This window comes from Oncorhynchus keta, chromosome 15 (genome assembly GCF_023373465.1).
Source record: "Oncorhynchus keta strain PuntledgeMale-10-30-2019 chromosome 15, Oket_V2, whole genome shotgun sequence".
In the NCBI taxonomy this organism is placed as follows: domain Eukaryota; kingdom Metazoa; phylum Chordata; class Actinopteri; order Salmoniformes; family Salmonidae; genus Oncorhynchus; species Oncorhynchus keta.
In genome coordinates, this window is record NC_068435.1 from 17,924,367 (window position 1) to 17,948,777 (window position 24,411).

General features: G+C 42.0%; 1 pseudogene; it reads left to right on the forward strand.

The window, feature by feature from the left end:
* Positions 1 to 24,411, forward strand: part of LOC118395193 (dihydropyrimidine dehydrogenase [NADP(+)]-like) — a 173,147-nt pseudogene that overhangs the window by 146,030 nt on the left and 2,706 nt on the right.

The window sequence follows — 24,411 nt, forward strand, 5'->3', positions numbered from 1 at the left end:
ACAGTACTGTTTTTTATCGATGGCAGTTATGATATCCTTTAGGACCTTGAGCGTGGCTGAGGTGCACCAATGACCAGCTCGGAAACCAATTGCATAGTGGAGAAGATACAGTGGGATTCGAAATGGTTGGTGATCTGTTTAACTTGGCTTTCAAAGATTTTAGAAAGGCAGGGCAGGATGGAAATAGGTCTGTCACAGTTTGGGTCTAGAGTGTCTCCCCCTTTGAAGAGGGGGATGACCATAGCAGCTTTCCAATCTTTGGGGATCTCAGACGATATGGAAGAGAGGTAGAGCAGGCTAGTAATAGGGGTTGCAACAATTTCGGCGGATCATTTTAGAAAGAGAGGGTCCAGATTGTCTAGCCCAGCTGATTTGTAGGGATCCAGATTTTGCAGGTCTTTCAGAACATCAGCTGTCTAGATTTGGGTGAAGGAGAAACGGGGGGGCTTGGGAAAGTTGCTGCAGGGGGTGCAGAGATGTTTGCCGAGGTAGGGGTAGCCAGGTGGAAAGCATGGCCAGCCGTAGAAAAATGCTTATTGAAACTATCGATTATCGTATATTTATTGGTGGTGACAGTATTTCCTATCCTCAGTGCTGTGGGCAGCTGGGAGGAGGTGCTCTTATTTTCCATGGACTTTACAGTGTCCCAAAACTTTTGGGAATTAGTGCAACAGGATGCAAATTTCTGTTAGAAAAAGTAAGCCTTAGCTTTCCTAACTGCCTGAGTATATTGGTTCCTGACTTCCCTGAAAAGTTGCATTTCGCGGGGACTATTCGATGCTAATGCAATACGCCACAGGATGTTTTTGTGCTGGTCAAGGACAATCAAGTCTGGGGTGAATTAAAAAGATAGGGCTGACTGCTGCCCCCTTTGGAGGAATTGCGTGCCCATAGTAAACAGAAAAAAAATCTGTCCAAAATTGCTAATATATGCATATAATAATTATTGTTGAATAGAAAACACTCTAAAGCTTCTAAAACCGTTCAAATTATGTCTGTATGTAAAGCAGAACTCTCAGGGCAGCCATTCTCCCAAACTCTCTCTTGTCATCAGAAAAGTTGGCCCAACTTTGACGTCATCGCCCCCACCCTTCCCAAGCAGCTACAGACCTGGGAACAGTTTCTGTCTTCAGCGCGATGTCTGCTTTCAATGGGGCTTGTCATTGTGAGAATTGCGCGCCCACGAGACTTTTGGCGGGCTGAAACCTTCCGGTCACGCGAAAATACATGTACTTTCATGCGCGCGTTGGCTCCAGAGCTCTCTTTCTTCCAGGATTGACCAAACGATGTCGGTGTTTCTGTTCGTGCTAAGGATTGTTTTCCACGTTTATAACATGCTAAAGCTTGATTCTGAACTTAGTTTGACCAGTTTAGTCGACATATAATATGTAATTTTGAAGTTTTGGTGCGCATCCACTAGAATTTTGGCTGCATTTCAACCGGAATTTGTCGCGTTTGATAACCTAAAGACACAGACTTCAAAACTAAACGCTGTTTTTGGTAAGTATGACTCCTTCCAGGTCTTCTGATGGAAGAACATCAAAGGTAAGGGAATATTTATGTGGTAAATTTGGGTTTCTGTGGACTCCAAGATAGAGGAGACATAATGCTAATTTCTGAGCGCCGTCTCATATTATAGCCTAGTGAACGAATTCTGTAACGTTAAAAATAAATGTAACACAGCGGTTGCATTAAGAAGAAGTGTATCTTTCTATATATATGTAGAACATGTATATTTAGTCAAAGTTTATGATGTGTATTGCTTGTTATCTGACGTTATCTGCCGGAGATATCGTCATTTCTCCGGACATTTGAGTAGCATTTTTTGAACATTGCGTCATTGTAAACAGAGATTTTTTGATATAAATACCATATTATTGAAAAAAACATAAATGTACTGTGTAACATGTTCTATTACTGTCATCTGATGAAGATTTTCAAAAGGTTAGTGAATTATTTTTCTTTTAATCCTGCGTTTGTTGATTACATATTTTCTTCAACTTGGCTATTCAAATTAGCTGTGTCTTTGGTGGTGGTTTGACATAAATATGTGCTATGTTTTCGCCGTAAAACATTTTAGAAATCTGACTTGCTGGGTAGATGAACAAGGTGTTTATCTTTCATTTGAGCTATTGGACTTGTTAATGTGTGGAGGTAAAATATTTCTAAAGATTATATTTTTGCGTTCCATGCGCCACCTTCCAGCTGAACGTGGGAGGGTTCGTTCCCAAATGGGAACCCTAACCCGTCAACAGGCTAAGGGCTATATCTGTTCTTAATTCTACATTGTTTGAATGGGGCATGCTTATTTAAGCTGGTGAAGAAATCACTTTTGAAGAGCAACCAGGCATCCTCTACTGACGGTATGAGGTCAATATCCTTCCAGGATACCCGGGCCAGGTTGATTAGAAAGGTCTGCTCACTGAATTGTTTTAGGGAGTGTTTGACAGTGATGAGGGGTGGTCGTTTGACCGTTGACCCATTACGCGCGGAGACACGGAGGCAATGATCACTGAGATCCTGGTGGAATACAGCAGATGTGTATTTAGAGAGCAAGTTGGTCAGGATGATATCTAAGAGGGTGCCCATGGTTACAGATTTAGGGTTGTACCTGGTAGGTTCCTTGATAATTTGTGTAAAATTGAGGGCAACTAGCTTAGATTGTAGGACGGCCGGGGTGTTAAGCATATCCCAGTTTAGGTCACCTAACAGTACGAACTCTGAAGATAGATGAAGGGCAATCAATTCATATATGGTGTTCAATGCACAGCTGGAGGCTGAAGGGGGTCTATAACAAGCGGCAACGGTGAGAGACTTGTTTCTGGAAAGGTGCATTTTTTAAAGTAGAAGCTTGAATTGTTTGGGCACAGACCTGGATAGTAATGACAGTTGTGCAGTGCATCTTAAAAGCTGATTCAAAGAGGGTGTGGCAGATTCCAAAGCTCTTCCGCAAAGGACTCAGTTAGGACACACATGACTATCGTCAATGAAAGGTGGCTATTGAGGAGGGGACACTCCTCCGTTCGACCTACTAACGAATTGGCATCTCCTCGACCACATCAGTTTTCAGGTCACGGAGGAGAGAGGAAGGAGGAGAGAGGGTGGAGGGCAGCCTTTTCCCAAATGAGAAAAGGCCCATTTGTCACGTCTACTCCCGCTCCTCCTCTCTGGTGCTCGTTGTCGCCAGTTTACTCATTATTACGCACACGTCAGCATCGTTACGCGCACCTGCGCCTCATGAGACTCACCTGGACTCCATCACCTTCCTGATTACCTCCCCTATATCTGTCACTCCCTTTGGTACTTTCCTCAGGCGTTATTGTTTCTGTTTATGTGATTCATGTCTGTACACTACTGTTTCTTGTTTTGTTCCATGTTTGTTTATTTATTAAATTCACTCCCTGTACCTGTTTCCTGGTTATTAGCGTACACATTACACCATGTGTGTCACCTATGAGAATGTTGGTTATGAGAGCAAGCAACAGTGTTTTTTTCCCCTTCTCTCTGTGTGTTTGATGGCATAAGCATCTACCACTGCTGTATGTCAGCACTAAATTGTTACTTACCATACAGAATACATTTCAATAAACCCCCTTCTGTATGTAGCTGAATATGTGGTTAACTACTTGTAGTAGGGTCAATTATTTTTTCCCATACTTTGACTTTTTAGGGTCTTAATTTCCTCAAGGCCAGAGGTGCTCCCCTCATGCATTAAAGTGTAAAAGGAAACAGTGTAGGGAGGGATGTGGTTTTGACACATTAGGCCACCTGCAGCACTGTGTGTCTTCTGCTAAATCTTAGAAATATACAGTAGCCTGCTAGTGACAGACACATCGCTTAGGACCCTATTCAGATAAGTTGACCTTAAGTCCATGTTGTCTACTTATCTGAAGTCTGAATGTGTGTGTGGTTGGCATTGGCCATGTGTGGGCATAACGGCATTATAGTGTCTTCTAGCAATAGTTAGACACTAAAACCTGTGCCAGGAAAAACCTGTTATTGCCCACAGCTGTACGTCCATGTGTGTATGAATACAACAACACAACTGTACGACACAACGACAGATCTGCAGTGCTGTGCAAAACCAGGACTTCACCCTGATAGAGGACTACTACCTGGGTCTGAATGCTCTGCTCTACCTGAAGAGCATCGAGAAGCTGACTGCTTCATATACATGCGCACACACACACACACACATTGCATTTGGAAAGTTTTCAGGCCCCTTGGCGTTTCCCAGATTTTGTTACGTTACAGCCTTGTTCTAAAATATATTAAATAAACTGTTTTCCTCATCAATCGACACAATAACCCATAATGCCCTTATCTCAGCTCGCTGGTCACCATAGCAGCATGCACCTGTAGCACGCGCTCCAGCAGGTATATCTCTCTGGTCACCCCCAAAACCAATTCTTCCTTTGGCCGCCTCTCCTTCCAGTTCTCTGCTGCCAATGACTGGAACGAACTACAAAAATCTCAAACTGGAAACACTTATCTCCCTCACTAGCTTTAAGCACCAGCTGTCAGAGCAGCTCACAGATTACTGCACCTGTAAATAGCCCATCTATAATTTAGCCCAAACAACTACCTCTCCCCCTACTCTATTTATTTATTTAGCTCCTTTGCACCCCGTTATTTATATCTCTACCTTGTACATTCTTCCACTGCAAATCTACCATTCCAGTGTTTTACTTGCTATATTGTATTTATTTTCGCCACCATTACCTTTTTTTGCCTTTACCTCCCTTATCTCACCTAATTTGCTCACATTGTATATAGACTTATTTTTCTACTGTATTATTGACTGTATGTTTGTTTTACTCCATGTGTAACTCTGTGTCGTTGTATGTGTCGAACTGCTTTGCTTTATCTTGGCCAGTTGGCAATTGTAAATGAGAACTTGTTCTCAACTTGCCTACCTAGTTAAATAAAAGGTTAAATAAAATAAATAAATAAAAATGACAAAGCGAAAACAGGTTTAGAGATTTTTGCACATTTATTACAAATCAAAAACAAACACCTTATTTACATAAGTATTCAAACCCTTTGCTATGAGACTCAAAATTGAGCTCTGGTGCATCCTATTTCCATTGATCATCCTTCAGATGATTTTACAACTTGGAGTGCACCTGTGGTAAATTTAATTGATTGGACATGATTTGGAAAGGCACACCACTCTATATAAAGATCCCACAGGTGAGAGTGCAGGTCAGAGCAAAAACCAAGCCATCAGGTCGAAGGAATTGTCTATAGAGCTCCGAGACAGGATTGTGTCGAGGCACAGGAAGGGTACCAAAAAATGTCTGCAGATTTGAAGGTCCCCAAGAACACAGTGGCCTCCATCATTCTTAAATGGAAGATCCAACAGATCCCAGATGTGCACAATGGGATTAAGATCTGGGCCCTTCGCTGGCCATGGCAGAACACTGACATTCCTGTCTTGCAGGAAATCATGCACAGAATGAGCAGTATAGCTGGCGGCATTGTCATGCTGGAGGGTCGTGCCAGGATGAGCCTGCAGGAAGGGTACTACATGAGAGAGGAGGATGTCTTTCCTGATTGCCTGCAATGACAACAAGCTCAGTCCGATGATGTTGTGACACACCGCCCCAGACCATGACGGACCCTCCAAATCGATCCCGCTCCAGAGTACAGGCCTCGGTGTAACGCTCATTCCTTGGCGATAAACGCAAATCCGACCATCACCCCTGGTGAGAAAAAAACGTTGACACGTCAGTGAAGAGAACTTTTTACCAGTCCTGTCTGGTCCAGCGATGGTGGGTTTGTGCCCATAGGCTACGTTGTTGCCGGTGATGTCTGGTGAGAACCTGCCTTACAACAGGCCTACAAGCCCTCAGTCCAGCCTCTCTCAGCCTGTTGCAGACAGTGTGAGCACTGATGGAGGGATTGTGCGTTCCTGGTGTAACTCTGGCAGTTGCTGTTGCCATCCTGTACCTGTCCCGCAGGTGTGATGTTCAGATGTACCGATCCTGTGCAGGTGTTGTTACACGTGGTCTGCCACTGTGAGGACAATCAGCTGTCCATCCTGTCTCCCTGTAGCGCTGTCTTAGGCGTCTCACAGTACGGACATTGCAATTTATTGCCCTGGACACGCCGGCAGTCCTCATGCCTCCTTGTATCATGCCTAAGGCACATTCATGCAGATGAACAGGGACCCTGGGCATCTTTCTTTTGGTGTTTTTCAGAGTCAGTAGAAAGGCCTCTTTAGTGTCCTAAGTTTTCATAACTGTGACCTTAATTGCCTACCGTTGTTAGTTACTTAACGACCTTTCCACAGATGCATGTTCATTCATTTTTTATTGTTCCTTTGAACAAGCATGGGAAACAGTGTTTTAAACCTTAACTTCACAGCTCTTCATTGTAATTTGGATTTTTACAAATTATATTTGAAAGACATGGTCCTGAAAAAAAGGGACGTTTATTTTTTTGCTGAGTTTATTTGAAACTTCATGCACAGTAAAATTTGTTTATGACTTATAGGAGTGGGGGAAAAATGTGCTTGTGCATTGATAAGCACACCAAGCACACCAAAGACAGCATTAACAATAAGTAATAAAATAAAGACGACACTTCAACAAGCCTATTTTACACCATAGCCTGCTGGATTTGCAAGATAACAGCAAAAACTATTGGGTTTTGGCACAAATGAAAATGTGGCATTGACTCATGGATTGATGTTTCAGTATTGTCTCTAAGAAGAGTGCGGTGTTCGACTAGCCACACGCAACATGTACGCAGTAAAACTCCTGCTGGAATTAGCGACAGGCTGAAAAGCAATATCCGAGTCCTTCGACCAATTTGGTGCCTTTTGAGAAGTGTAACTTTGTCAAAAAAACATTTGATTTCACCTAATTTTAACATTGTCATAACGGGCACATGTTCAACTTCATAAAAATACATGTAAAATTAAATAAAAAAACTCCACAAAATTGTCAAAAAGAGTAGAACCAGCTCACCTGCTTTTATGTTTTGACTATTACGTGTTCAATGTTCAATTTGAAAAAAATATATTTTAAAAGGAATAGTTTCTCCAAATTAAAGCAAGAGCTCGGTTCACGTAACATGGTTGAATTTACATTGAGGGACAAACGTAAATGAATCACTAATCACATTAAAGATATGATAATCTTCAGAAATGATTTTGTCAAAGCAACACAATAACTAGGGCTTTACAGTGATGGTGAAATGTTGGGGTTAAGTGGGATAAAACTTTGTAGAAGTAACACAGGGTTGACGGAAGGAGATTTTAGCAAGTCTTTATTCATATTTCTTAGTGTGGTCTATATTAAAGGGCACTATATTTAAAGCTGCAGTATGTAACTTTTTGGGCGACCTGGCAAATTTCACATAAAGATATGAGATATAGATCTGTCATTCTCATTGAAAGCAAGTCTAAGAAGCGGTAGATCTGTTCTATATGCACTATTTCTAAGCTTATCATTCCTAAGTTTCATTTTTGCTTCTTTTACTTTTGTACACCAGCTTCAAACAGCTGAAAATACAATGTTTTTTTGTTATGGAAAATATATCACAGCAGTTTAGATGGTACAATGGTCTCTAAACTATACTTGCTTGTTTTGTCACATAAACTGAAATTCGGCGAACTATAAGAATTTTAGCAACCAGGAAATGGTGGAGTGATTTCTGCAGAGTGCACCTTCAATAGAACAGGCTTTTAAAATGCAATATTGGTGCACAATTTCTACTTAACATACTATTTTCGTGGAATGACCCATCCACCGTCGTAATACGGATATTTTAAAAAATGTTGGTGTGTCAATTTCAACCAGCCCACCCTGCTCATTTCCATACAGTATGTTCATACATACTGTATATTCCATATTCTGTTGTTTGATGGCGTACTTACCCTTCATAATGAAATGGAATGCCGCCGGCATCAAAACAATACTCTCCAACAACTCATATTACAGCTCAAGGATAAATCAAGCAATTACTGTTCTCCTTGAAAAACAGAGAACACAATAACCAGACAAAGGTGTGATTCCTCGCTCTCCTATCCATCCCTCTGTGCTGCCATACCATCATTAATTCTTACGCAACAAAAGAAGAAAATACAGAAAACATGCAAAGAAAATATGCAAATGATGGAGGTGCTGTAAACAGCCTTCAAAGTGGAAGGAATTTTTGAAATTGGAAAAGCCTTTATCTGATGTGGGGCTATTTTTCTGAATCGGCAGACGAGGGAGTCTTACGTGTGCTTTCAAACACATCGTCGCTGGAGAGTACTTTATTCTAGCGTTGAAAGGGTGTCTTTGTGTGGCCGGCCTAAACAAGCTTCAATGGCAATGCCACACCAGGGACAAAGAATTGAGAATGGAGGAAGGGAGGATAGAGGATAAGGATAAGATGTGTCTGTCATATGTCTGTTAGTGTATGTGTTACTCATGGATGAGGACTGGAGAGAGGCTGGAGAGAGGTCGAGGGGAAATGTGTGAGTCTGTATAGTGTGATCTGGAGTGGAGCGAGAGAGACCGAGGTGAGAAAAATAGTCTTTCTCACTGCTCGTAAAGAATCAGCCACTGGCACTGTTTTATATGGGGGAGAATGGACAGATTGCTTTAGCTATCATGTTTTGTATTGTATTGTTGGAGTTATACGAATGGGAAAACTCAGTCACAGTTGTTGAGAACAAATAAAGTATTGAGAACTGTGAGAACATGCACTAAATAACCAAAAGTATGTGGACACCTACTTGTCGAACATCTCATTCCAAAATCATGGGCATTAGTATGGAGTTGGTCCCCCCTTTTCTGCTACAACAGCCTCGAGTCTTCTGGGAAAGCTTTCCACTAGATGGTGGAACATTGCTGCGGAGACTTGCTTCCATTTAGCCACAAGAGCATAAGTGAGGTCGGACACTGATGTTGGGCGATTAGGCCTGGCTCGCAGTAGGCGTTCCAATTCATCCAAAAGGTGTTCGATGGTCTTGAGGTCAGGGCTCTGTGTAGGCCAGTCAAGTTATTCCACACCAATCTCGACAAACCATTTCTGTATGGACCTCGCTTTGTGCAAGGGGGCATTGTCATGCTGAAACAGGAATGGGCCTTCCCCAAACTGTTGCTACAAAGTTGGAAGCCCAGAATAGTCTAGAATATCATTGTATACTGTAGCATTAAGATTTTCCTTCACTGGAACTAAGGGGCCTAGCCAGAACTATGAAAAACAGCCCCAGACCATTATTCCTCCACCAAACTTTACAAATTGGCACTGTGCATTTGGGTAGGTAGCATTCTCCTGGCTTCCACCAAATCCAGATTTGTCCATTGAACTGCAAGATGGTAAAGCGTGATTCGTCACTCCAGATAATGCATTTCAACTGCTCCAGAGTCCAATATGCAGCGAGTTTTACACCACTCCAGCTGACGCATGGCATTGCGCCTAGTGATCTTAGGCTTGTGTGCGGCTGCTCAGCCATGGAAACTCATTTCATGAAGCTCCCAACGAACAGTTATTGTGCTGATGTTGCTTCCAGAGGCACTTTTGAACTCGGTAGTGAGTTTTGCAACCGAGGATAGACGATTTTTATGCACTACACGCTTCAGCACTTGGCGATCTCGTTCTGTGATCTACCACTTCCCGGTTGAGCCATTGTTGCTCCTAGAAGATTCCTCTTCACAATAACAGCACTTACAGTTGACCGGGGCAGGGTAGAAATTTGACGAACTGACTTGTTGGAAAGGCGGCATCCATCCTATGACGGTGCCACGTTGAAAGTCACTGAGCTCTTCAGTAAGGCCATTCTTCTACAAAATGTTTGTCGATGGAGATTATACGGCTGTGTGCTCGATTCTACATACCTGTCAGCAACGGGTGTGGCTGAAAAACCTGAATCCACTCATTTGAAGGGATGTCCACATACTTTTGTATATACAGTGTAGTTCCATTTGAACCATTACACACACATAGCAGTCTGGACTGAAAACCAAGGATATTACATCTGTTAAATACATTACAATAAAGATGACAATAAACACACCACTAGAAGGTTGTCATACATACAGAACACAACATGACATACAGAACACAACATGACGTTGTCAGGTGTCAGTGTGCAGCGGTGAGGACGGAGTCAGGCGCAGAACACAGAACTGAGTAAAATAACGTACTTTACTCGAAAAGAAACAACCATAAATTCCACGCCGGGAAAACACACCACAACACAGCAGTCTAACACTCAACAAGGAACAAACACGCACAAAAGATATTGGGAACCAGAGGGTTAAATAGGGAAAAACATATTAACATAATGGGAACCAGGTGTGTACAATCAAGACAAAACTAAATAGAAAAACAAACGTAGATCGGTGGCAGCTAGAAAGCCGGTGAAGACGACCGTCAAACACCGCCCGAACACTGAGAGGCACCAACTTCAGCGGAAGTCGTGACAGACATACAGAACACAACATGACATACAGAACACAACGTGACATACAGAACACAACATGACATACAGAACACAACATGACATACAGAACACAACATGACATACAGAACACAACATGACATACAGAACACAACGTGACATACAGAACACAACGTGACATACAGAACACAACGTGACATACAGAACACAACGTGACATACAGAACACAACGTGACATACAGAACACAACGTGACATACAGAACACAACGTGACATACAGAACACAACGTGACATACAGAACACAACGTGACATACAGAACACAACGTGACATACAGAACACAACGTGACATACAGAACACAACATGACATACAGAACACAACGTGACATACAGAACACAACGTGACATACAGAACACAACATGACATACAGAACACAACATGACATACAGAACACAACATGACATACAGAACACAACATGACATACAGAACACAACGTGACATACAGAACACAACGTGACATACAGAACACAACGTGACATACAGAACACAACGTGACATACAGAACACAACGTGACATACAGAACACAACGTGACATACAGAACACAACGTGACATACAGAACACAACGTGACATACAGAACACAACGTGACATACAGAACACAACGTGACATACAGAACACAACGTGACATACAGAACACAACGTGACATACAGAACACAACGTGACATACAGAACACAACGTGACATACAGAACACAACGTGACAAACAGAACACAACGTGACATACAGAACACAACGTGACATACAGAACACAACGTGACATACAGAACACAACGTGACATACAGAACACAACAAAAAGAACATGCAACAAAACATATCATGACATACAACATACATAACCACAGCATTGCTGATGTTAGCCTCGTACACCATCCCCTCTCTCTCTCTCTCTCTCGCTCTGCACTGGCATTTCCCTGGTCTAATAATTGAGAGAGGTGAGGAAAGGCTCTTCACACAGTGTCTCGATAGCTGGGCCTCGCTTACCTTGACACAACACCTGTCTACAGAGAAAATGACACACAGCTGACCCGCTCAACTCCCAGCCTTCAGTGAATACACACACGCACACGCACACTCACACACACACTGAGAGGCGGATACACACGCAAGCACTTTTGCGCACAGTCGCACATACACTGAGTGTACAGAACACCTTTTGAGCACGAAAAACCCAGCTGCGTTGTGCCTGGCTACTAACATACCCTGTTCAAAGACACTTAAATAATTTGTCTTGCCCATGCACTCTCTGAATGCAAACATACACAAACCATGTGTCAATTGTCTCGAGGCTTAAAAATTCCTTCTATAATCTCTCCTCCCTTTCATCTACCCTGACTGAAGTAGATTTAACAAATGACATCAATAAGAGATCATAGCTTTCACCTGGTCAGTCTATGTCATGGAAAGAGCAGGTGTTCTTAATATTTTGTACACTCAGTGTATATTGACACCCACACAGGCACTTACACATGCACAAACACAGATGAAAACCCACTTTGCAACAAGCAGAGGGACATTTTGAACAGGCTATGATGTGACAAGATGGGGGACAGAAGACAGAAGACAGAAGGTTTGCATTACCCTGGCCCGGGTATCCTGGAAGGATGTTGACCTCATTCCGTCAGTAGAGGATGCCTGGTTATTCTTTAAAAGTGCTTTCCTCACCATCTTAAATAAGCATGCCTCACTCAAAAAATCTAGAACTAAGAACAGATATAGCCCTTGGTTCTCTCCAGACTTGACTGACCTTGACCAGCACAAAAACATCCTGTGGCGTAATGCAACTTTTCGGGGAGGTTAGGAACCAATATACACAGGCAGTTAGGAAAGCAAAGGCTAGCTTTTTCAAACAAAAATGTACATCCTGTAGCACAAACTCCAAAAGGTTCTGGGAGTCCATGGAGAATAAGAGCACCTCCTCCCAGCTCCCCACTGCACTGAGGCTAGGAAACACTGTCACCATAAATCCACGATAATTGAGAATTTCAATAAGCATTTTTCTACGTCTGGCCATGCTTTCCACCTGGGTACCCCTACCCCGATCAACAGCCCTGCATCCCCCACAGCAACTTGCCCAAGCCACCCCATTTCTCCTTCACCCAAATCCAGATAGCTGATGTTCAGAAAGAGCTGCAAAATCTGGACCCCTACAAATCACCCGGGCTAGACAATCTGGACCCTCTCTTTCTAAAATTATCCGCTGAAATTGTTGCAACCTCTAATACTAGCCTGTTCAACATCTCTTTCTTATCGTCTGAGATCCCCATAGATTGGAAAGCTGCCATGGTCATCCCCCTCTTCAAAGGGGGAGACACTCTAGACCCAAACTGCTACACACCTATACATATCCTACCCTGCCTTTCTAAGGTCTTCGAAAGCCAAGTTAACAAACAGATCACCGACCATTTCGAATCCCACCGTACCTTCTCCTCTATGCAATCTGATTTCCGAGTTGGTCATGGGTGCACCTCAGCCACGTTCAAGGTCCTAAACAATATCATAACCGCCATCGATAAGAGACAATACTGTGCAGCCGTATTCATCGACCTGGCCAAGGCTTTCGACTGTCAATCACCACATTCTTATCGGCAGACTCAACAGTCTTGGTTTCTCAAACGACTGCCTCGCCTGGTTCACCAACTACTTCTCAGACAGAGGTCAGTGTGTCAAATCGGAGGGCCTGTTGTCCAGATCTCTGGCAGTCTCTATGGGGGTGTCACAGGGTTCAATTCTCGGGCCGACTATTTTCTCTGTATATATCAATGATGTTGCTCTTGCTGCTGGTGATTCTCTGATCCACCTCTACGCAGACGACACAAATCTGTATACATCTGGCCCTTCTTTGGACACTGTTAACAAACAAGCTTCAATGCCATACAATGCCTCCAGACAAGCTTCAATGCCATACAACTCTCCTTCTGTAGCCTCCAACTGCTCTTAAATTCAAGTAAAACTAAATGCATGCTCTTCAACCGATCGCTGCCCACACCTGCCCGCCATTCCAGCATCACTACTCTGGACGGTTCTGATTCATCACTACTCTGGACGGTTCTCTGTGGACAACTACAAATACCTAGGTGTCTGGTTAGACCGTAAACTCTCCTTCCACACTCACATTAAGCATCTCCAATCCAAAATTAAATCTAGAATTGTCTTCCTATTTCACAACAAAGCCTCATTCACTCATGCTGCCAAACATACCCTCGTAAAACTGACTATCCTACCGATCCTTGACATCGGCGATGTCATTTACAAAATAGACTCCAACACTCGACTAAGCAAATTGGATGCAGTCTATCACAGTGCCATCCGTTTTGTCACCAAAGCCCCATATACTACCCACCACTGCGACCTGTATGCTCTCGTTGGCTGGCCCTCGCTTCATATTCGTCACCAAACCCACTGGCTCCAGGTCATCTATAAGTCTTTGCTAGATAAAGCCCCGCCTTATCTCAGCTCACTGGTCACCATAGCAGCACCCACCCATAGCACGCGCTCCAGCAGGTATATTTAATTTCTGGTCATCACCAAGGCCAACTCCGCCTTTCCTTCCAGTTCTCTGCTGCCAATGACTGGAACAAATTGCAAAAATCACTGAAACTGGAGACATATCTCCCTCACTAATTTTAAGCATCAGCTGTCAGAGCAGCTTATTTATCATTGCACCTGTACACAGCCCATCTGTAAATAGCCCACCCAACTACCTCATCCCCATATATATATATTTTTTTCTGCTTTGCACCCCAGTATCTCTACTTGCACATCATCTTCTGCACATCTATTACCGCTAAATTATTATTATTTTGCCACTATGGCCTATTTATTGCCTTACCTCCCTAATCTTTCTACATTTGCACACACTGTCAATAGATTTTTCTATTGTTATTGACTGTACGTTTGTTTAGCCCATGTGTAACTCTGTGTTGTTTTTGTCGCACTTCTTTGCTTTATCTTGGCCAGGTTGCAGTTGTAAATGAGAACTTGTTCTCAACTGGCCTACCTGGTTAAATAAAGATTAAATAAAACAATTTAAAAAATAAATGACCCTCATGCACCTGAAGAGGCGGGGGGGGGGTGGACTGAAGAGAGAGAGAAAGAGAGAGGAAGAAAGGGTACTCCCAGAATGGCAATCATCTGTTTTTATCACTTCAATGACACGCGCATCTGTTTCTTATTACGGATATTGATTCATCAATATAATCCAAATGTATTTCTTCATTGTAGCCTCAATACATTCTGTTTTTAAGTAGAGAGCAACACTGTATTCTGCTAAGTTTGTATGTGAGTAGCAATCCCCACACTGTGAAACCCCCACACCGTACCGTCCATGAATCACAGGGCTTCTGTTCTTTTCAGCAGAAGCATCATTAGCCTCCTTCCCTCCCTTGTAGACATGAAAACCACTGTGCGCGCACACACACACACACACACACCTCCTCGCCCCTGGACCTGGTCTCCCGGCAGTTGGGGAGACATGCTTCGTGGGAATGTAAAGCTCTTAAATATGTGTTTGGCTGTGTGAGCTGTGTGTGTGCCTGGCTAGTTGTGGGGATCTGGCAGCCTAGCAGAGGTAATGAAGCTGTGTCTATCCTCTGTCTGCCCCGCCTCAGCAGCCTTCCTCTCTCTCTCTCTCTCTCTCTCTCTCTCTCTCTCTCTCTGACAGGTTAAAGAAGCATTTTAAAACTTTGAGACAATTGAGACATGGACTGTGTATGTGTTATTCAGAGGGTGAATGGGCAAGACAAAAAATGTCTGTGCCTGTGTTTGTGTCAAGAACTGCAGTGCTGCTGGGTTTTTCATGCTCAACAGTTTTCCAAACTGACACAACTGTGGGAAGCATTGGAGTTAACATAGCCCGGCATCCCTGTGGAACGCTTTCGACACCTTGTAGTGTGGGGGGAGGGGGGTGTTTGGTATACTCAGTGTATATCTCTCTCTCTGTCTCGCTCTCTCTCTTTTTATACATCTCTCTCTTTCTCTCTATCACTCTCTGGGCCCCTGCTCTCTCTGTTGGTGAGCATGCTTCTTCTGTGCACTGACCACAGCTGAAGAATTGAGGAGAGGGGGAGGAGATCAAGCTGGGAGGGAGGGAGCTGGGAAGGATGTAAATGGCATAGAATTTTTGTTTGTGAGATGTGCTTCGATATTTATGCATTTGTTCAAGTATTTGGTCTTGTTTGTGTGCATGCATCTGTCTGTCTATCCGTGTGTGTGAGGAGCAGGTTGACGTTTATTGGGATGAATCTTGTCCTGGAGGCAGAGCTGAGCGTTTTCCACTGGATGGCCAGCTGCAAAGTCAAAATTGTCTGTATTGTAAAAAATTCATGAGAACAAATATTCGCTTTTTGGTCTTCATTTTACGGTTAGGATTAGGCATGAGGTTAGCAGTGTGGTTAAGGTTAGGTTTAAAATCCGATTTTGTGTTTCGGCCAGTTAGTAGCCACTTCGCAGAACTGCCTCGAGGACAAGATTCATCCCAATAAATGCCAACCGGTGTGTGATTGCGTGTCTCTTTATGGCATTCACATTTGAGATGATAAAGAACTAGGATATAGCAGAAAGTTGGAACTGAAACATACAGTGCCTTGCGAAAGTATTCGGCCCCCTTGAACTTTGCGACCTTTTGCCACATTTCAGGCTTCAAACATAAAAATATAAAACTATTTTTTTGTGAAGAATCAACAACAAGTGGGACACAATCATTAAGTGGAACGACATTTATTGGATATTTCAAACTTTTTTAACAAATCAAAAACTGAAAAATTGGGCGTGCAAAATTATTTAGCCCCCTTAAGTTAATACTTTGTAGCGCCACTTTACCTTTTGCTGCGATTACAGCTGTAAGTCGCTTGTTTTGGGGCTATGTCTCTATCAGTTTTGCACATCGAGAGACTGACATTTTTTCCCATTCCTCCTTGCAAAACAGCTCGAGCTCAGTGAGGTTGGATGGAGAGCATTTGTGAACAGCAGTTTTCAGTTCTTTCCACAGATTCTCGATTGGATTCAGGTCTGGACTTTGACTTGGCCATTCTAACACCTGGATATGTTTATTTTTGAACCATTCCATTGTAGATTTTGCTTTATGTTTTGGATCATTGTCTTGTTGGAAGACAAATCTCCGTCCCAGTCTCAGGTCTTTTGCAGACTCCATCAGGTTTTCTTCCAGAATGGTCCTGTATTTTGCTCCATCCATCTTCCCATCAATTTTAACCATCTTCCCTGTCCCTGCTGAAGAAAATCAGGCCCAAACCATGATGCTGCCACCACCATGTTTGACAGTGGGGATGGTGTGTTCATGGTGATGAGCTATGTTGCTTTTACGCCAAACATAACGTTTTGCATTGTGGCCAAAAAGTTCCATTTTGGTTTCATCTGACCAGAGCACCTTCTTCCACATGTTTGGTGTGTCTCCCAGGTGGCTTATGGCAAACTTTAAATGACACTTTTTATGGATATCTTTAAGAAATGGCTTTCTTCTTGCCACTCTTCCATAAAGGCCAGATTTGTGCAATATATGACTGATTGTTGTCCTATGGACAGAGTCTCCCACCTCAGCTGTAGATCTCTGCAGTTCATCCAGAGTGATCATGGGCCTCTTGGCTGCATCTCTGATCAGTCTTCTCCTTGTATGAGCTGAAAGTTTAGAGGGACGGCCAGGTCTTGGTAGATTTGCAGTGGTCTGATACTCCTTCCATTTCAATATTATCGCTTGCACAGTGCTCCTTGGGATGTTTAAAGCTTGGGAAATCTTTTTGTATCCAAATCCGGCTTTAAACTTCTTCACAACAGTATCTCGGACCTGCCTGGTGTGTTCCTTGTTCTTCATGATGCTCTCTGCGCTTTTAACGGACCTCTGAGACGATCACAGTGCAGGTGCATTTATACGTAGACTTGATTACACACAGGTGGATTGTATTTATCATCATTAGTCATTTAGGTCAACATTGGATCATTCAGAGATCCTCACTGAACTTCTGGAGAGAGTTTGCTGCACTGAAAGTAAAGGGGCTGAATAACTTTGCACGCCCAATTTTTCAGTTTTTGATTTGTTAAAAATGTTTGAAATATCCAATAAATGTCGTTCCACTTCATGATTGTGTCCCACTTGTTGTTGATTCTTCACAAAAAAATACAGTTTTATATCTTTATGTTTGAAGCCTGAAATGTGGCAAAAGGTCACAAAGTTCAAGGGGGTCGAATACTTTCGCAAGGCACTGTACATTGAAAGGTTTAAAAAGGTTTACAAGAGGCACTTAACTGACCTTCATATCAGCCCACAGTCAATTACGAAAGGCCACTCTGAAACGGCTCATAATAGACACAGGCACGAAGACCTTAAATGTATTTTCTCTGAACAACAACCAATTGACGTGAGCTAAAAGCCTATGTGCGGAGAAGGACGATTTGATCAATGTCCACACAAACAAACCCAGACCAAACGCCCACCTGTTGCTAACTGCTCACCTATAAAGAAGTCTGCATCGCTTCCTCAACATTTTTAAAGAGCTAAACACAGAATATTTGTATTAGGCTCATTATTCATAAATGTGAAGACAGCTACCCTCATTCAAACTACCTGCAAAATGCATCTTAAAAAGCTTAGAAGAGCATGGCAGCCTTATAATGCACTATAATGCCTCATACAGCATTATACGTGCCCTTATAAGGCATTATATGTGTGTGCCTCATACAAAGTGTTACCTAACTGTCTATCCTTTTAGTCTACCTTTGTAAAGTACACACATTAACACAGAATCATTTCCCTCTTCAACAGTGTCTGTTTGATTTACAATCCAGCTACAGTAGGTTATCAGAAAATTGACCTGCCCTTGTGTTTTGGAGAGCCCTGTTTGTAGTTAGATGTGGTGCATCTCAGTGGGACGGGGGCTTTGGCTGGGCCTGCCCTGTACACCTGCAGTATCCCTCCCTGGATAAATTACTAGATACAGACTCACCACTCACCAAGATATTCCAATAAAAATCAGAAATGTATAGATTAGTTTTTGTCTGCTATATTCGTAAAAGGAGCTCTGCGGTCTCAATAACCTTTTATTATGGGTGAAGGAAAGATTGGTGATTTTCCCAGAAACAGCATGATAGAAAATGTATTATTGTGTGCAATTGTATGATTGTTATGTCATTATTCTGTGATCCATTGGGCCTTTTGAATGGCTGTAGAATAATAGAGCAGTACTAAAGTAAATACACACACTCTCTCCTCTCCGACTGTGGTTGCTCCCGGTTACACTTCAACATGTTTTTCCTCCTCTAAATGGCCGTGGCTCTCCCTAAGTGTTCCACTGAACGATGCTCCCTAGGTGTTTACACGCAATTTCATTCACTGAAAGCACTCTGTCACATCTCTGTTCGCCACACACACACACACACACACACACACACACACACACACACACACACACACACACACACACACACAACAGCAGCAGCAGCACTTCACAGAGAAACTAAGGAGTGGTCTCCCTGGCTCACTCATTTGGCCAACAAACCACAAAGAGATCTTTCAGATGTTTTATTTTCTCTTGTTCTTTTTTTCTAAATTCCCTATCAACTCACATTGATCAATCAGGCCTGTATCCGAGTTCTTTTCATCAGTGGTGTAAAGTATTTAAGTAAAAATACTTTAAAGTACTACTTACAGTTTTTTACAATCACTTTGGCACTAATTTCAGAATCTTGATGTCATTTTTCAAAACTCTAGACACAAAACTCACAACTAATGATCAAAATGCACATTTTTCAAAACTCTTAACACTTTTTCCAATTGCTTGGATACAATAAATATAAAGCTAAGATCATTTGTTCATTGAACTAAAATCACCTGTTCAAAATGACACAACATAACATCAAAGAATTACCATTTCAAAATGCAATTCACACATTACATCTGAAATGACTGTCTACTCATTTCATTACAATGATCTAACTATCAATTTATACAACTGCTCAAAATGATAAGTAACTGTTGCATTACTCTTAATGCATAGATTTATGGAAACTGACAAACAATATTCCATGTTTAGATCATGAAAGTTTCAGGATAACGAGATCCATTGACACCAATTACCGTGGAACATGATCCAATTGGGCTACATTATCTATGGATGTAATATTTCATCATCATTATTTATCACACACTGTTTCTATGGTCCCATGTACCACTTTTCCAGACCAAGTTTTCATTTGACATTACTGTACACTCCCCAGCCACTTTATTAGGTACATCTATCTAATACTGGGGTAGGAGCCCCTTTTGCCTCCACAACAGCCTGAGTTATTCACGGTGTTGTACGTTAAGAGATGCCCTTCTGCACACCACTGTTTTAAACAGCTGTTATTTGAGCATTTGTGGCCTTTCTGTTAGCTTGAGTGAGTCTGGACATTCTCCTCTGACCTCTCTCATTACCAAGGTGTTTTTCCCACAGAACTGCCGCTCACTGAGTGTGTTTTGTTTATCGCACCATTCCCTGTAAACTCTAGAGACTGTAGTGTGTAAAAATCCCAGGAAGGCAGCTGTTTCTGAGATGCTGGAATCACCATGTGTGGCATCAACAATCATACCACGATCAAAGTTGCTTAGATTACTCATCTTGCCTGTTCTAATGTTTGGTCGAACAACATCTAAAACTCTCTACTCTATATACTCTATATATTGAGTTGCAGGCAGCCACATGATTCGCTGTTCGAATGTAACCTTCCTTGATGAGCTAAATCAGGTCTGTAGAGCAGATGGCATGGCCTATGTCATTGTGTGGGATAATGTCAGGTTCCACCATGCTCAAATGATGTAAGCATGGTTTCAGGCACAACCACAATTTACCACCCTGTACTTACCCCCATACTCTCCTTTCCTTAACCCGATTGAGGAATTCTTCTCCACATGGAGGTGGAAGGTATATTATAGGCCGCCCTTCTCCAGGCCATGGATGATGCATGCAATGACATCACGGCAGACCAGTGTCAGGCATGGATTCGCCCAAAGATTCTTCCCAAGATGTTTGGCTAATGAAAACATCCATTGTGATGTGGATGAGAACCTATGGCCAAATCCACAAGACAGGTTTGATGGAAATATAGAAGTACAGTAATCAATCCTTTGTTTTGCTTTTTACAGTAAGACAGGTGAGGAACACTACAGTGATGTTTTACAGTAAGCCAGGTGAGGAACACTACAGTGATGTTTTACAGTAAGCCAGGTGAGGAACACTGCAGTTGACCTTTAACTGTAGTTTTTTGATTCAAAGAAACCTATGTTGTGATTTTATTGCATTTCATCAATAAATGTCATATTTTGTTCAATGATTCCACTGTCTGTAGTATTCTCTCTACTAGTCCTTTTACATTGATGTATTTACGTGTAGTAGCATAATGAAACATGTATCACATATTTTGTACTACAATATTTAATGATTGTACGAACAACCACACAGTGAAACTATCGGTATCTTGTGTGTGGGTGATCTAAATTAATGTTCCTATGGTATTTCATGATAAATGAGTTATTTGAACCAATGCTTCTGCAAGTGCAAGGTTTCTTTCAAGATATGAATGCGTAATGCAATGTTTTGAACATTGGAAAGCCTGTGTTACAAGTGATGACCGTTTTGAGTTTTGTGTCTAGAGTTTTGAAAAATGACTACAAGGTTCTGAAATTAGTGCCAAAGTGATTGATAGTTGTTCTTTGGTGGTATCTGTAATTTACTATTTATGTTTTTGATTATTTTTACTTCACTACATTCCTAAAGAAAATAATGTACTTTTTACTCCAATAATGTACTTTTTACTTTTTACCCAAAAGTACTCGTTACATTTTGAATGCATGGCAGGACAGAAAAATTGTCCAATTCATGCACTTAACGTATCAAGAAAATATCCATGGTCATCCCTATTGCCTCTGATCTGGCGTACTCACTAAACACAAACGCTTAGTTTGTAAATTATGTCTGAGTGTTGGCATGTGCCCCTGGCTATCCGTAAATTTAAAAATAATTAAATAATGGTGCCTTCTGCTTTGTTTAATATAAGGCATTTTAAATGATTTATACTTATACTTAATTTTGACATTTAAGTATATTTTACCAATTACCTTTACTTTTGATACTTAAGTATGTTTTAAACCAAATACTTTTAGACTTTTACTCAAGTAGTATTTTACTGGGTGACTTTCACTTTTCATTTTCTATTAAGGTACTTTTACCACCACTGTTTTTCATAGATTTTTCTCTAAATTCATTTCAATCTCTGATAGATATCCAACTCATTTAACATCACTCAATTAGCTTTGCACCAGGCTCTCAGCTGAGTGTGTGTGTGTGTGTGTGTGTGTGTGTGTGTGTGTGTGTGTGTGTGTGTGTGTGTGTGTGTGTGTGTGTGTGTGTGTGTGTGTGTGTGTGTGTGTGTGTGTGTGTGTGTGTGTGTGTGTGTGTGTGTGTGTGTGTGTGTGTGTGTGAGCAAGCATGTGTGGATTTGTGCGTGTGTGTTTTCAGTAGCTGTTCTCTGTCATTATAAAGCCCTCTGGTCTCCCATAGCCAAGCCACTTTGGTTTGAGGCTAAAACAGCTGATTCATTAGCACACACACAAACTCTACAGGGATATAAATATATCAAGGCTGCTACTGTGTCTCGTTGTCCCCCAGACCCATCCATTAGCTGGAGAATAGACACTGCTGACACAGATTCCAGCGGTTGTCACTCCGACACCTTTGATGGGTCCCGGCCCCCAGCCCTGAATGGCTCTGGCTTTTGGCTTTCCTCACCCTGTTGTTGTATCAGTGGAGAGAGAAAGAGAGAAAGGGAAGAGGGGAGTTTTTACTGGAGCTGGCTGATAAAGAAATGTGTTTTGTTAGGTCCTTTCAGTGGCAGACTAGTGAGTGACAGCTGACTGTTTGAAAAGTAAGGGTCATGTTCTATGTTCTATATCTCCTTGAGTGAATATGGAGACACAAAAAAGTCCAGTTCCGACAGACAGCCTTTGTTAGAACTGAGGTCCTGTTTTTAAGAGGACTTTATGTTTTGGTTAGACAAAGAGGCAGCCATTTTGGTGTCAGTCAGACTTCGTTGGTGTCCAACTGACAGAAAACCATCCCTCTGCAATGAATCATCCTTCCAGGAAATCACCATTTCACTGTCACACCACCTAGCGCCACAAATTACTATTATATGGCTTCCCATTCAATTTCCTGGGTTTTTCGTAGTAATGGTGGTGGCGATGATAACGATGCACTCACATTGAATGTCAATGTGGATAGCCTCCCATAAAACGACCCATACCGACCAGCCCATCCAGGCTTCTTCCCAAATGGCACCCTATTCCATATGTAGTGCACTACTTTTAACAAGAGACCTATGGCCCCTGGTCAAATGTAGTGTATGACATAGGGAAACGTAGTGCACTACGAAGGGAATAGGGTGCCATTTGGGGTGCAGACCATCCAGAGTGGTGTGTGGTGTGTTCCTGGGGCACGTTTCACCAACCCTCAGTGGAGTCTGAGTGGAGTGGCTGGAGCCTGGTTTTATGTCCTCCCCCTCCTCCCATAACCATCCATAGCCATGGAGTGTGACTGTGAATAGGAATGGCTCCTTAGAGAGGAGGGTTCACTAGACGAGGTGAATATATTTCAGGATATAGGATGTGTCTGTGCGTGAGGGCAAGGGAGTTTTCTTAGTCTACACTTTCACTTAAAAGGAAATGGTAAAACAGAGAGAGAGAGAATTGAGTTCTCTGTCCACACTTTAACTTTGAATTAAACATTGAAATCAGTTTACCATTTGGCTCCTGAACCGTGATTGTATCTTTCTCAGGCTCCGCATCCGTGAGTCTGCAAATTCTCGCAGTATCTTGCGGGAACTTGGGACTAATTTATTTTCATAAACATGACAGCATTAACTGCATAGTTAAATACCAAGAAGAATAAATTAGCAATGTCACTAAGCAAAACCAAACAACAATAGTCAGTACAAATGTCATAAACATAATTTACTTGCGTGGTTTTGCAGTTTGCACTACACCACGACAAGCAACAGATCATGATGTTATCTAGCTAGCTAGTGAGCTTATTAGCGACGCCAGCTAGCAAATTAGCGAGCTAACATTAGCTAGCTAGCAGGCCTCGGTAGACCACTAAATCTCGCAAGCCAACAAGTTAGCATCATCAGTCAGGCATTGGACTAAAGAGTTTGCTAGAGGCTACTTAGCTGGCTTGTTCTATTTGGAGCCTAAGCTAATTTGCTAGCTAGTATCACTAACAACGTAGCTAGCTTTCTGGTCCTCTGTTACTCAGTTGGTAGAGAATGGTGCTTGCAACACCAAGATAGTGGGTTTGATTCTCGCGACCACCCATACATAAAATGTATGCACGCATGTCTGTATGGTTCGGATAAAAGCATCTGCTAAATTTCATATATATTCTACATATATATTACACTACTGTTCAAATGTTTGGGGTCACTTAGAAATGTCCATGTTTTTGAAAGAAAGGCACATTTTTTGTCCATTAAAAGAACATCAAATTGATCAGAAATACAGTGTAGACATTGTTAATGTTGTAAATGACTATTGTAGCTGGAATCGGCTGATTTTTAATCGAATATCTACATAGGCGTACAGAGGCCCATTATCGGCAACCATCACTCCTGTATTCCAATGGCATGTTGTGTTAACTAATCCAAGTTCATCATTTTAAAAGGCTAATTGATCATTAGAAAACCCTTTTGCAATTATGTTAGCACAGCTGAAAACTGTTGTCCTGATTAAAGAAGCAATAAAACTTGCCTTCTTTAGACTAGTTGAGTATCTGGAGCATCAGCATTTGTGGATTCGATTACAGGCTCAAAATGGCCTGAAACAAATAACTTTCTTCTGAAACTCATCAGTCTATTCTTGTTCTGAGAAATGAAGGCTATTCAATGCGAGAAATTGCCAAGAAA